Source organism: Carettochelys insculpta, chromosome 26 (assembly GCF_033958435.1).
Source record: "Carettochelys insculpta isolate YL-2023 chromosome 26, ASM3395843v1, whole genome shotgun sequence".
In the NCBI taxonomy this organism is placed as follows: Eukaryota; Metazoa; Chordata; order Testudines; family Carettochelyidae; genus Carettochelys; species Carettochelys insculpta.
Genome location: NC_134162.1, coordinates 13,407,723 through 13,423,138, shown reverse-complemented (window position 1 = coordinate 13,423,138; position 15,416 = coordinate 13,407,723). Strand labels below are relative to the sequence as shown.

General features: G+C 41.7%; 1 protein-coding gene across 1 annotated transcript in view; it reads right to left on the bottom strand.

Annotated features, from left to right (window-relative positions):
- Positions 1-13,148, bottom strand: part of CAMK1G (calcium/calmodulin dependent protein kinase IG) — a 426,418-nt gene extending 413,270 nt beyond the window's left edge. Inside the window, exons 1-2 of the mRNA XM_074977532.1 lie at positions 13,095-13,148; positions 11,721-11,848 (exon numbers count right to left, since the gene is read on the bottom strand). The gene's annotated coding sequence lies outside the window, so the exon portion shown is untranslated. The remainder of the gene's footprint in view (positions 1-11,720; positions 11,849-13,094) is intronic.
- Positions 13,149-15,416: the final 2,268 nt, after the last annotated feature.

The following is a 15,416-nucleotide window of genomic DNA, read 5'->3' as shown; positions in this document are numbered from 1 at the left end:
ATATACTTTCCTTTCCACCTCCCACATGTACAGCAGGGAAATTGTGTGAGCTAGAAAATGACAGGGTTCAATTGGAAAATTGCTTCTAAACAAAGATATATTGTCCGTACAAAAACGTTTCAAGAGTGCATAGCGCTTTTGCCTGTGTGTGTGTGTAAAAATTGATTACTGCAGGGCATAAACAGGTTCAGATCCACTGACCTACCTATGTTAAATGTAACCTCTTTTCCAAGCCAGTACTGTCAAGTTTCCCATTCATGTGTTTTTGTCACTTGAAACTACACAGATATTTTTTGCACTTGCATAAATATCCTTACCACCATCCGAGACCTTGAGGCCTTTATTACTATATATACTATTGCCAGTAAATGTCATCGTTTCTCATATTGTGCAAATGTTACTGTATATTGTGTTCCCGTTTTTCAAAGGCAAGGTTAGAATGAAATGACAAAATGGATGAGTTAAGGAACACTGTTAAATGAAAACTAGAGCTACAATAAACAGGGGAGCAAGAGCCACTGATCAAGACGATGAAAGAGAGACAGGGAGAAACAAGGACTAGAACTGTCTTCCTCCAGAAAGAATGCTACATCTCTATTCTAACAATGAAGGTTTTGTGAAAGTTCTGTTTCCCCATATTCTGTCACAACAGGAACAAGTCACATTTCCCTTCTGAAAATGGAAAGCCCCATTAGCATTTGAACCCACCAACATTAGCCCTTGCAGATGCCTGCATGGCCACTGGCCTTTCACTTTAAATCTTCTAGGATATTAATTCTTAATGGGGCAGCTGTATCACTCATCTTTCCAGTTAGGTTACCTTTAATAAAATTTCATATTTATATTTAATAAAATGCATGATCACAGGTTCAGCAACTGGGAGGCTGGGCGTGATGTCTAGACCCACAGAAATCTAAAATAACAAGCATTACAGTCAGGGAGATCATAATGCCTTGACTTTCCTGAGTCAATCATCTCTAAAAAAGTAGCCACATTGTGCTGTACAGAAGACTGACCTTCTCCTGGACACTGGACCTTATTGGGAGTTGCACCAAGCCTGAAGGGTACTTGCTGCAAAAGGAGCCATGTCAAACAGAGACTGCCCAGCTGGGGAACACAGGATCAATCAGTGAGAGGGTTTGAAATGCTGCCACCTGGCTGACTAGAAGCTGAGTTACTCAACCCGCAGGGCTTTACACGATGTTCGATGTGGACAGAGGAGCAAAGCCCACGGGTAAGTAGAGAAGATGGAGACCTGAAAGATGGTTTGGAAACGGGAGGGAGCATGGGCTATAATGGCAGAGAAAAAGGAGGGTCAGGGCAAAACTGGGAGGCAAGAGCAAATCAATATGTTAGATGCCTACATACGAATGCAAGAAGCACGGGTAAAAGCAGGAAGAACTGGAAGTGGTAATAAATAAATACAGCTATGACGTTGGCATTACAGAAACTTGATGGGATAATACACATGATTGGAATGTTGGTATGGAAGGGTACAGCCTGCTTAAGAAGGATAGACAGGGGAAAAAGAGAGGAGGTGTTGCATTGTATATTAAAAATGTACACACTTGGACTGAGGTGGAGATGGACATAGGAAAGGGATGTGTTGAGAGCCTCTGGATTAAGCTAAAAAGGGTAAAAAACAAGGGTCATGTCCTGCTAGGAGTCTACTACAGGCCACCTACCCAGATGGGAGAGGTGGATGAGGCTTTTTCTAAACAACTAACGAAATCATTCAGGGCCCCAGATTTGCTGGTGATGGAGGACTTCAACTATCCATATTTATGCTGGGAAGCTAATACAGTGACACACAGACTATCCAATAACTTCTTGGACTGCGTAGGAGACAACTTTTTGTTTCAGAAGGTTGAAAATGCTACCGGGGGGAAGCTGTCCTAGATTTGATCTTAACAAATAGGGAGGAACTGATTGAGAATCTGGAAGTGGAAGGCAGCTTGGGTGAAAGTGATCATGAAGTCATAGAGTTCACAATTTTAAGGAATGGTAGAAGGGAGAACAGCAAAATAGAGACAATGGAGGTTTTTGGTAAATTCAGAAAGCTAGTAGGTAGGGTCCCATGGGAAGCAAGACTGAGGGGAAAAACAACAGAGGAGAGTTGGCAGTTTTTCAAAGGGACGTTATTAAGGGCCCAAAAGCAAGCTATTCCTCTGTGTAGGAAAGATAGAAAATATGGCAAAAGGGCACCTTGGCTTAACCAGGAGATCTTGTGTGATCTCAAAATAAAAAAGGAATCTCATAAAAAATGGAAACTAGGACAAATTACAAAGGATGAATATAGGCAAACAAGACAGGAATGCAGGGGCAAGATTAGAAAGGCAAAGGCATAAAATGAGCTCAAATTAGCTACGGGCATAAAGGGAAACAAGAAGACTTTTTATAAATACAATAAAAGCAAGAGGAAGACCAAGGACAGGGTAGGCCCATTGATCAGTGAGGAGGGAGAAACAATAACAGGAAACTTGGAAATGCCAGGGATGCTTAATGACTTCTTTGTTTCAGTCTTCACTGAGAAGTCTGAAGAAGGAATGCCTAACATAGTGAATGCTAGTGGATAAGGGGTAGGTTTAGAAGATAAAATAAAAAAAAGAACAAGTTAAAAATCACTTAGGAAAGTTAGATGTCTGCAAGTCACCAAAGTCTGATGAAATTTATCCTAGAATACTAAAGGAGCTGATGGAGGAGGTATCTGAGCCATTAGCTATCGTCTTTGGAAAATCATGGGAGACAGGAGAGATTCCAGAAGACTGGAAAAAGGCAAATATAGTTCCCATCTATAAAAAGGGGAATAAGAACAACACAGGAAACTACAGACCAGTCAGTTTAACTTCTGTGCCAATGGAACAAGTAATTAAAGAAATCATCTGCAAATACTTGGAAGGTGGTAAGCTGATAGGGAACAGCCAGCATGGATTTGCAAAGAACAAATCATGTCAAACCAAGCTGATAGCTTTCTTTGATAGGATAATGAGCCTTGTGGATAAGGGAGAAGCAGTGGATGGGGTATACCTAGACTTTAGTAAGGCATTTGATATGGTCTCGCATGATATTCTTACCAATAAACTAGGGAAATACAACTTAGATGGGGCTACTATAAGGTGGGTGCAAAACTGGCTGGATAACCATACTCAGAGAGTAGTTATTAATGGTTCTCAATCCTGCTGGAAAGGTATAACAAGTGGGGTTCCACAGGGGTCTGTATTGGGACCAGTTCTATTCAACATCTTCAGCAGCAATTTAGATACTGGCATAGACAGTATGCTTATTAAGTTTGCACATGATACCAAGTTAGGAGGTGTTGCAACTGCTTTGGAGGATAGGGTCAAAATTCAAAATGAATTGGACAAATTGGAGAAATGGTCTGAAGTAAACAGGATGAAGTTTAATAAAGACAAATACAAAGTGCTTCACTTAGGAAGGAACAATCAGTTTCACACATGCAGAATGGGAAGCGATTGTTTAGGAAGGAGTATGGCAGAAAGGGATCTAGGGGTTATAGTGGACCACAAGTTAAATATGAGTCAACAGTGTGATGCTGTTGCAAAAAAAGCAAATATGATTCTGGGATGTATTAACAGATGTGTTGCGAACAAGACACGAGAAGTCATTCTTCTGCTCTACTCTGTGCTTGTTAGGCCTCAGCTGGAGTATTGTGTCCAGTTCTGGGCGCTGAATTTCAAGAAAGATATGGAGAAATTGGAAAGGGTCCAGAAAAAGCAACAAGAATGATCAAATGAACAATGATCTTCTTGGCCTCTGAGGACAGAACATGAAGCAATGGACTTAAACTGCAGCAAGGGAGGTTTAGGTTGGACATTAGGAAAAAGTTCCTAACTGCCAGGATGGTCAAACACTGGAATAACTTTCCTAGGGAGGTTGTGGAATCTCCATTTCTGGAGATATTTAAGAACAGGTTAGATAAATGTCTATCAGGGATGGTCTAGATAGTACTTGGTCCTACCATGAGGGAAGGGGGCTGGACTCGATGACCTCTCAAGGTTCCTTCCAGTCCTAGCATTCTATGATTCTATGACATTGGCCACTCTGCCATGAGTGTAAAATCATAGAATAATTTTAAAAGTGTGAGGCTGTAAGGGGCAGGACCAAGGACAACTAAACAGAATCAGGCCAAACTCTGGATTTAGAGCCAAACTTTGAATCTAGAAAAGGACAAACAAAAATACCAGGTCCAAACTCTCAAACTTTGGCCTCCTTTCACCCAATTTGTTCCTCCATCCCTGCAAGACACTAGGCATCCTGTATTTAGCTTTGTGTCATATGAGCTGCGTCTACACGTGCACGCTACTTCGAAGTAGCGGCAGTAACTTCGAAATAGCGCCCGTCACGTCTACACGTGTTGGGCGCTATTTCGAAGTTGAAATCGACGTTAGGCGGCGAGACGTCGAAGTCGCTAACCCCATGAGGGGATGGGAATAGCGCCCTACTTCGACGTTCAACATCGAAGTAGGGACGTGTAGACGATCCGCGTCCCGCAACGTCGAAATTGCTGGGTCCTCCATGGCGGCCATCAGCTGGGGGGTTGAGAGATACTCTCTCTCCAGCCCTTGCGGGGCTCTGTGGTCACCGTGGGCAGCAGCCCTTAGCCCAGGGCTTCTGGCTGCTGCTGCTGCAGCTGGGGGTCCGTGCTGCATATACAGGGTCTGCAACTAGTTGTTGGCTCTGTGTATCTTGCACTGTTTAATGAAAGTGTGTCTGGGAGGGGCCCTTTAAGGGAGCGACTTGCTGTTGAGTCCGCCCCGTGACCCTGTCTGCAGCTGTGCATGGCTCCCTTATTTCGATGTGTGCTACTTTGGCGTGTAGACGTTCCCTCGCTGTGCCTATTTCGATGTTGGGCTGAGCAACGTCGAAGTTGAACATCGACGTTGCCAGCCCTGGAGGACGTGTAGACGTTATTCATCGAAATAGCCTATTTCGATGTCGCAACATCGAAATAAGCTATTTCGAAGTTGGGTGCACGTGTAGACGTAGCCACGCAGTCTCATAATTCACCATATCTGCAAAACCTGAGCAGATTCTTGCATCAGCTAGGCCAATTTGCAGGGAGCAGTGATTATAGGTTTTGTTTTTTATCAGTAATCTGATGACTACTAACACTATCAATCTGAATAAGAGGCAACAAATTACATTGTTCCTATTAAGATAAAAGTGACTGATGGCAACTGATTTTCTATAAAGTCTCCATGGCACGTCTGTGTGATTAGACAGAAACATGGCCAATCTGCAGATGGCTGAAGGCAGTGTTACGAGTTTGTCATCCTCCTTGCTCTCGGAATGGCTGCTGATAAAAATCAGCTGAGCCGAGGCCATTGTCTCTCAAACTGCAACCTCAGAGCAGGGGAAGAAGGGGAAAAAAGAAGCTAAGTTCACTCTTTGTCCTTTAAGTCACTAATCCTAGCAGCCAATAGTGGCTTCAGTGCCTGAAAGGAAAACATCATATTTCATGAAATTTAACACCCCGTTTTAGTTCTGGCTTAAGCTGAAATGGTTCAGTTTCACAGTGTTCCTCTGTGAGGGGGGGAAAAAGTGTCCTTTGGCAGAAAAAGATGTCTCCCAAATACCAGTTCTGATCAACTAGCTTAACATTACCACCATGAATTTGTCAGTTTAATGGTGTATCTGGCAAACAGTCTGTGCAACCTACTGGAAGCTGGGATAATATCTGTCTTTAAAAACCTATGACAAGGACACAGGGTACTATGGGATTAGTGTCTCTGAAACCTGAGCTGCAGACTTCTTCCTAGCACCTTTTCTTTTGCAACCAGCCATAAAGGGTAGCCAGAATAAGAAGGTTTCTTCTTGACTAATGGGATGTATGGCACACCAAAAATGTGTTTATCAGATGGATCATTTCCTACAAATGATTTATAAAGGACAAGAATTCCTGTTATATTGGGACAAAGATGGTCACACTCAGAGGATGGGAAAAGACAGTAATAGGTCACTCTCGGACAGTACATATCACTTATCACACAGGATGTACACATATACTGTGCATGTATTGGTACTGCATCAGAAAAGATGATAACCTGTGAATTAAAGAAACAACATTTCCCCATAGTCATCTATTGGTCTCACAGATTTGCACAAGTGCAGTCTGTGATTGGTGACAATAGAAAATATTGTCTGTATAACTGCTTTTCCTCCTGCTTCACAGTCCTATTAAGCTCATTTAACCAAAGTCATTTAAAGCCCTCCCCCTCTTTCTTTAAGCACATCTGCCGAATTAAATTCCACGCACTGACAGTGATGCTTTCAAAAGCTCAGAATCAATTCTTCAATCACTCCACATTCTTAGCTGTGATTAAAAACATGTGTCCCCTAATTAAGCTAACGAGAAATTGTTAATTGGCACAAAGCCCCCCTCTGAGCACGCTTGTTAATGTCACCATCTCTTTGACAGGAGAAGGAATTTAAATGAAGGGCAGACAGTCTTAACAGACTTCAAAATTGGACGATGGATGCAGGCTTTGTTTGTGTGGTGATAGCTATCAATTTGGGGAATTGGGAGCAGTGGAAGAAGGGGCAGCTCTTGTCTAGCCAAGGTCAGAAGGAAGCAAATAGCAGAATGCTAAGGCAACAGTCACTTCTGGTATGTTTCCTCACATTTGACTTTCTTTTCAAGCCTCCTCCTGCCCAGCCTTATGCCTGGCCCCAAGCCTGCACAATAACAGCTGATGCCAATTATTCAGTGTATTCCCATACTAGAGAACAAGCATCTGAAAGCTGGTTGGAGATTCCTGCACCATCCACCCACGCACCAAATCAACTTCCCAAGCATCAAGGCACAGCCACCAGGCTAAACCTAAACAATGGGGCTTTCAGTCAAACTCCCTCTGTACATTCACACACCTCCCACAAAACCTTTCTTTTTTGTTCTTCTTCCTTCTGCTATGAGTTAATGACACTGCAGTCATGAAGGGCCAAGAAACCCACAGTACTCCAATGCTTAAGAACAAGCCCAATTCCCTTTCCCACCCTGTTAACTCTATGTAGGTCACAAGTAGGCCAAGCGATACAAGTGGAGGAATGTTTCTAGAGTAACGCAAATGGCAAGCAGTCCTGTGGCACCTTAGAGACTTATGAATTTGTCATATCATGAGCTTTTGTGGGTGAAACCCACTTCTTCAGATGGAAATTGAGAGGAAAAACAGAATCCAGGGTTTATATAGTGGCAGGGGGCAGGTTACCTGTCACTAGAAGGACCATTTAATGAAGTAAATTAAGCTGGGTTATGTGTCATTCCTACAAATATTAAAGGCAGGTAAAGACAAGTCTGTGTAAAATCCAAACCACTGGCTATGGCTACACTAGTGAGGGGTTGGTTTTTTTTCAATAAAACTCAAATTTTGTTGACAAAACTCGCCTCACCTCCACACACAAAACGCGTTTTGTTGACAGTCTGTCAACAAAACTCGGAACGTCTGACAACCACTTTCTGCCCCTTCCAGATGAGGAACAGTGACTTTGCTGACAGAATCTGTCCACAAGCAAGATATGAGGATACTATGGGGGGGTGGGGGAGAGCTTCTGTCAACAGAGGAGATTGTGCTCTCGATCCGCTTTAGTGTATGGCCATACTCTGTTGACAGATGTTTTGTCAGACAATAATATCTCTAAAAACTCACCATCCCCTCTCCAGCTGCATCGGTCATAGGAATAATAGTATTGTATAATAGTAGTTAATTATACTGTGTAGGGCCCCGTAAATCTTAAGGACAGCCCGGTTCACAATGCCTGATACTTAGCAACGCTGCTCTGTCGATACTGCCGTGTCGCTAAAGCTGTGTAATGTGAACATACCATTAGTAAATGACAGCCCCTGCAGGGAACAGCTTCAATCTAATCATAAGTGATAGGAAGGGAGTACTGTTTCCCCCATTATATCGCTAGAGCCACCATGCCCCAGGTTCCTAATTGCCAAGGGCCTCAGAGGCTGACCTAGAGTTTTACTGCAATATTTAGTACTTTTACCACAAAACCATCATTCGTCCCTTACTATTCTTGCTCTAGAGCAGAAGTGGCAAACCTGATTGCATCGGGGAGCCACATGGCGATTTTTTGCATGTTCCAGGAACCGAACACAAAATAGCCCCAAACACACTCCCCATCCCCATCCCCAGGCTTAACATCTCTCAGCCTCAAACACATCCCCCATTCCCAGGCTTACCCCCTCTCAGCTCCAAGCCTGCCCCCCTGGTTTCCCTGGATTAACCTGCCTCAAATGATGAGCATCACATGCAGCCCTACTCCTCCATGGCCACCTCCTCCCTCCCTTCTCAGCAGGGCTGCGCAGCTCCAACAGGGGCAGACTCTGCCACCCCTTCCCCCATCTCCCGTGCTCACTTCCCCCACTTGCAGAGCAGGTGGCTCCTTGCCCTGCCACAGCTGAAATAATAGAACTAAATTTAATTAGTTTAAAGGCTAGATCCCTCCCACCGCCCTGCCAGCTGTTAGGCCAACTAAATTTAGTTCCATTATTTCAGCTGCAGCAAGTCAGAGAGCCACAAGGGTCTCCTTAAAGAGCCACATGTGGCTCCAGACCCACTGATTGCTGATCAGCTTGGTTACGCCACATGCCCCGCATTCACTTTGGCTAGCTTGGGTAAAATGGTACCACTGCCACAGGAAAAGGCTTCATAGGCCGGATAAAAAGGCTTTCCATGGGCCTCATGTTGGCCACTCCTGCTCTAGAGGTAAGTGGACTTTTAGGCAATTCTTATTGCCCCCCGTTTTCTCCCTAGGTGATGGGCATGGAGAGGAGTGAGCCCTGAAATGATAAGGGAGCCAGAGGAAATCATGTTACAGAGTAATCCTTCTACAGGACGGTAGCTTGTGAACCTAGGCAATGTAGCATTTTTCTCCAGCTTGCATCTGCACCAGGTTTAGATGAAAAAACATCCATTTGCTTACAGAAAACAACAAATCTCTCAACAAATGATGGATGCCTTGTGAGAAATACCCAGAATCAAAGGTGTCAAAGGTTGTCAGTGACTGTAAAAATTACAGTGAAGATGAGAAGGGAATGTCAAAGTTAGTTGGCGCTAGGAGAATGTGAGGCAGCCACATGACACGCCTGAAACCTAAGGCTCTGCTACCTACTTATCGGTTGGTAAATTGCTTTGTTGTTTGGTGCAGGATTAGTGAGAACAATCAGCAGGGAATGACCACTTTACACTGTGCTCAAGCTTGTGATAAACTCTCTCTGCAGAGAAACCAGGGGATGTTTTCTGAATTGATTTATTTTTAAAAAAAAGACATTTTCAGGGTGGGCTAAGGAGCAGTGTATAGGTCACAGAGACAAAGTGCAAGATAAGCAAGACATGATGTTACAAAAGTATAATAAAGCCACTGAGTGAAATTCATCCCTCAATATAGAGAGGCTAGATACTAGGGAAAAATAGGTACTAGACAAAAGAAAGGAATCAAAACATTTTTTTCTGGCAGTATATACCTTTTTGATTAAACTGAAAGGTTTCATTGTTATATCAATTTGACATAGTTTCATTGTAAACTAAATTTTCAAAAATAATTTCAAATGTACTATTTTGATTTTTTTGTTTCAAAATGACTTTGCATTTCAAAATATGATTTATTTTATGTTTATAAAATGGAAAAGATCATAACAATACATTTGGACTGAACCATCATAATATGTTATAGTAGTTGTTTTCAAAACATTTCAAATCCCTGGCTTTTCACTCCCATTTGGACTTGATGTTTTTGAAATCTCCAAACATTTCATGGTAAGGAAATTCCACCTTCCAACCACCTCTGACAGACAGTATTTAAGCCCAATTGTGAAAGCTTAAGGGAAACCCAAATAGCATATATGTTCCTTTCTGGACATATGTACAGGGTGAATTTCAGTCACAGCAAAGACCGGGCTGTGATACAAGAAACCACTGGCATGGGTGGGTATGTCACAGACTGGTGCTTTGCCAACAGCTGAAGCTCAGTAATTATGGGTATGAAGGACAGAGGGTAGTAGGAGTCTTTCCTAATGTGCCTGCCAAAAATTCAGATAGGAATACAATCTCCCTCCCCCTTCTATGCCTTGCCCTCCTTCCCCATTCTTTTGTGGAGCTCTGCTACCTGATGGCATATGCAGAATGCCTACCTCTGCCATGAAGCAGGGACTCTCTGTGCCCCAACAGGAAGGAGAATTTAAAATAACTGGAAGACAAAAGCGGAAAATGATGGTGAATTTAAGGCTGCAACAGCCTCTTTTGTGAAGGGTTCAGGATATTCAGACTTATTGCAATCCAAGGCTGCCACAACATCAATGGAGAATCTTCCCTCCTTCTCTGTCCCCAGAGGGAGAATTCTGTTGCCCCCACAACTCAGCCCTCCATGGCATACTTGGGCTGCATGCTGAACCCAAAGTGCTCAGCTCAGTTAATGATTTGCTGGGCCTCAAAAAGCACCGAGGTCCAATACTCAGGATTGCAGATGCATATCAGAACATGATCTACTTTTCAGTCATGATTGGTTATAAACTTGGGACCACCTTAACCACAGCACAGACTTCTACTATTTGAGCTAAAGAAATTATTCCTTTAGCTGAGAGCCATTAGGCGCTGTTGTCCTGTCATAGACCAACCATTACACAGGGGTACGAAAACAACACACACTTGTGCAAATGTCTACAAGTCACAAACCTTCTGGAGAGATTTTGATAACCCGTGTTTTCACTGCATGCCGGAACCCAGAATTTAACTTAACTTAATTGACACTTCCCAGAGGTTTTTCTCTCTCACCTTCCTTCCTCTCCCTCCTCCTTACTTTTCAATTTTTATATTTAGCTGATTCCTCAGTTTTTCTCTCAGTTCTGCTCCAGAATCTGAAGATGCGTGTCTTTCCCACAAAAGCTCATTACCTAATAAATAATAATGTTAGTCTTTAAAGTGCTACGGGACTGCTTGCCTTGTATTGAGAGCCCAGAGGGCCATTCAAGGAGTTAATGAAAGTGAAAAAAAAATGTTCTTGAGAGGTTTCTCACCTTGTGGGAAATGAATATCAGAACTACAGGAAGTTGACCAGCTGTGCTCTTGTGATGCACTATGGAGCCCTTTGCTAGCAAAGTGATTGGCTGCCATGAGCGGAGGCTCCCTATAAGCAGAACTCCAGCTCTGCATCTTGATTATTATCAGAGGAGTAGCCGTGTTAATTTGTATCTTTAAAAACAAGAAGTCCTGTGGCCCCTTATAGACTAACAGATATTTTGGAGCATAAGCTTTCATAGGCAAGGACCTGCTTCATCATCTTGATTGTGTGCATGGCCCATGTGGATCAAGGGACACCAAAGCTCTTGGAGGTGGAAGAATAGGACAGAGAAAGAAGCAACTGTTCTTTTTCAAAATGAAGCAAAAGAGAAGCTGTACTATAGCCCATGGAGCTGTCAGTCTCAGAGATCTGAGAGCATCAATAAATATCAGCCTCTGTGGTGAATGCAACAAAATGTTCCAGTGAGTTTTCTTATGTTAGTTAAATTAAGTCTGTGAAAGAAAAAGGGATTGCATACTTTTCATACCTGTTAACTACACTCAGTTGGAAATGCTTCTGAAAGCCTGTAAGACTGACAGACATTGTCATAAAACCCACAGAGTTCTTCCTAAGTCTATAGGGATGGATCACTCAACCAAAGGTATCTCTTACACTGAGAAGCTCATATTTCCGCTTACCGTGGTGTCACTGACACAATTTAAACATGTTGGTATCCAAATGATTTAGGATTCAGTTCCAGCTTCACCCATATCGTAGAGTGAGTCCTGTTTTGCAGTTCCCTTGCACATTTTCTAATTGATGACATCTGAAAAGAGGTGGCACCATTTATAGGCTGTAAATCTACTTTTGAAGTTAATTCTTAACAATATAAAGGGAGGTTGCTATAAGAGATGTACAAACAAGGTCACTCATATAATTGCAGACAAGATATGGGGCCATTCAAAGATTACTGCTATCTTGAAACTAGCCACAAGCACCTATTAATAGAGCTCTTATCTATCTCATTTCTAATGTGCCCTATACTGGGGTATATACACTAGATACAAAACACAGACATACAAAAAGAGGAGGAATTTGTCCTCGTGTTAAGTCACTAGCCTGGGATTCAGGAGACCTGCCTTCAAGTCCTGGTTCTGCCAGACTTCCTTTGTGAGCTTGGTGGTTCATTTAGGCCAGGTATATACTACAGGGAAAAATTGTGTTTAAGAAGCTCAACTCCAGCTAGGTGAATTGCATAGCTGTAGTGGACATATCTTAAATTAATTTTTCTTGCCATCCCCACAGCAGGAGGTCAATAGGAGGAACTCCACCATCAACTTCCCTTATGGAAATAATAGTTATTCCTTTTTCATACCCTTTTTCTCTTATATCTTGTGTTTATACAACTGTTAGGACATTGGGACCTTTTAACCCAGCAAAAGCTTCTAAGATACTACCACAATACAAACAATCTGCTAGACCTTATTTCTAATATGGCCATTTTCCATGTCATTTTGTGTGGACATAAATACATAAACATAATAACTCTCTATAAAACTCTCTCTCTCTCTATATATATATATATAATCTCTCTCTTTCTATATCTACCTGTCTCCATATATCTTTACAGCTCATGCCATTTGTAAATCTATATGGAATTTCTCATATTTTAATATTTCAGATACTAGGAAGACTTCACTGGGAGTTAGAGTTTCAGTATCAGGCAAACAAGCTGTGAGCCAATGATTACTCATCTGTGATCCAATAAATGATAGATAACTGTGAATGACTGTTAGGTGTTTACAAAAGCTGTAAGTACATATTTCTTCTAATGCATTCTTCATAAATTATTTCCCAGGACTTTTAGCTCTGCTGTGCAGCAACACAGGATGGCTGTGGAAAGCAGCTTTTATACAGAGATAAAGTCAAACACTTCCACAGAAACAGTTTGCTTTTAAAATTAGCTTTACATCTTATCTATTATGAAATGTGAAACCTCACTCCCAACCCCCTACAAGATACAGCCATGAACTACAATAAACACCTGTTTTCCATAACTGCCCATCACTTACATTCTGCTTTCAAGGAGGATGAGTATGTAGGAACCTTGGCAGGGCAGCAACTGCTGCATTCACTGTGGCAATTGCACTGAGACAAATCAGTCTCAGTCCCAGTCACATGTGGAGTCAGGAGCAGAGCCAGGAACTGAATCCAGATGTTCTGAGTCTGATTGCCTCAGATACAAGACTGTATTCCTTTTTCACTATGGTTTTCAGTGCTCTACAATATTCGTCTTCTCTTCCTGCTTTTAACTATTGCATAGTGTTGAATTCTGCAGTTAAGCAGCTGCCCCATTCCACCCCAGAGAGACTGCATTTTCGAGGCGAGAGAAGTGATTCCAATAAACACGTTGCATTCTTGAGTTTACTGTTTCCTTCAGACACATTCATCAAGCATAGCTGTTTATTTGTATAGGTTATTTCTTTTTATTAATTTTCTGTTTTTTTTCTGAGCTAAGTAAGGTCAGACTTTGTTTGCCAAGAGTATTTTAAAAATCATAATTATGAAATATGCATCAGTTAAATCCATCCATCAGTTACCCTACTCATCATCCTTAATCTCGGCTATATTCCACAGCAAAGTCTTGGCACTAAATGAGTTATTAACAGAGTAACAGGTAGAAGGTTGGATTTACATGAAACATATTTCACTCTTGCTCTAACCTACGCTACACAGGGAAGTTTTGGGACTTAATGAGTTAGCATATTAAAGAATCCAATTTCAATAAATCCATTTCAAGCCCACAGCTTCTTTCTTACGGCAATCAAAACGCTGTACTTTACACATTGCCTGCTCTGAGACTGGAGGTTTCAGTCAGCCCCGGATGCAATTGCCACTCATTGCTTTATTAATACATAACTGCAGAATGGAATAACTTCATCCCCATAGTATGCATGGACTCCAAACAGGAGCTGGTAACTCCTGATCAGGAAAGCAGTCCTTTCCATCAAGCCCACCTCATTTCAGAGATCAGTTCTTTCCCTGTTTATACAACATCATTCCATTTTGTGCACAACGTATAAATTGATTGGACAATAAAAGGAGGAGGGCGCACCACAGACATGAGCCCAGGTAAGCTCCAAGAATCTATCCTTGCTGAATATCATGAAGCAGCACAGTATTACTGGTGTCAATTCAGAGCCCAGGGAGTTGTGGAAATTACTTAAAAAGTTTCAAAAAGAAAGAAAAGTGTCTGTGATTCATTCTTTTGTTACCAAACGCATTAAATGCAATTATTCCAAAATGATATCTACAGTCTCTCGCTATCTGTCTTTGAAAAAAACTGGAGCACACTTCCAAAAAGAAAGAAAAATAGACCATTTATACTTCTGAGGCAGGAAAAAAAGGTATCACTCTCAAAGGCAATTTATTCCTAATTACACAATTGATATATTCTGAAGCATTAGCAGGAAGATTGTGTAGTAAAGAATTGGGGATTAGAAGAAGAGTTTGGATCAAACAATTCTTTTGTTTAAATCCCAGATTTGCCAAACCACTTAAAGTTATTTATTGCTTTTTGCTAGATAATGAATTATTTGTATAATTTGTTATTAAGTTTTACAGAAAAGTCTTCGGGATTTTTTTAGTGAAGTGTTAACTTTTTGGAGTGAAAAACTTAAAACTATAAGAACAAAATAAAATAAATTCACTGTACAGTTAAAAATGCATTTGGCTTGTGTATTTGATTCTGTAGTTGCTGCTTATGATAACTGCTTGATTGACAAGCCAGATTGTAAGTCTCTCTGGACAGGAGTTTTCTCCCTTTGTATGTTTCTAAAGTGCCCAGTACAATGAGGGGTGATCTTCGTTGGGGACTTTGGTTTCTTCCGTAATATAAATATTTGCTATCTGGCACTTTTCAGCCAATAAAATGTGCCTGTTGTACCAGTTTTTGCTGATGTAACTGATAACCCACTCCATGCTTCTTGGAGTCCTATTCTTGTACCTCTATCAAAATCCTCCTGGAATGGCTGTAAAGCAATAAGGGACCCAGCTCTTTGAGTGGAGTATTTTCTAATGAGAAAACTGGGCCCAGAATCCAGTTTTTGGGATGACCTGGAAGAGGGAGCTTCCACACAGAGCATGCCACTGTCACACATATTGATCTGACTGGATTACACTGAGGAAGGCTGGAGTTAGCTCAGAATGATGTTTATCAGCTAGGAGGTTTTTCAGGCTTTTCTCTGCTTCTCTGCATCACCACCATTCTCCACCTTTAATTGCCAGCATTAAAAGAGAAGTCTTTAATACAAGCACCTGCAGGGAAAGATGCCAACATAAGGGCACAGGATGTATTTTGCCCTCCACTTTCTGTTATAATCATCCATGAAAAT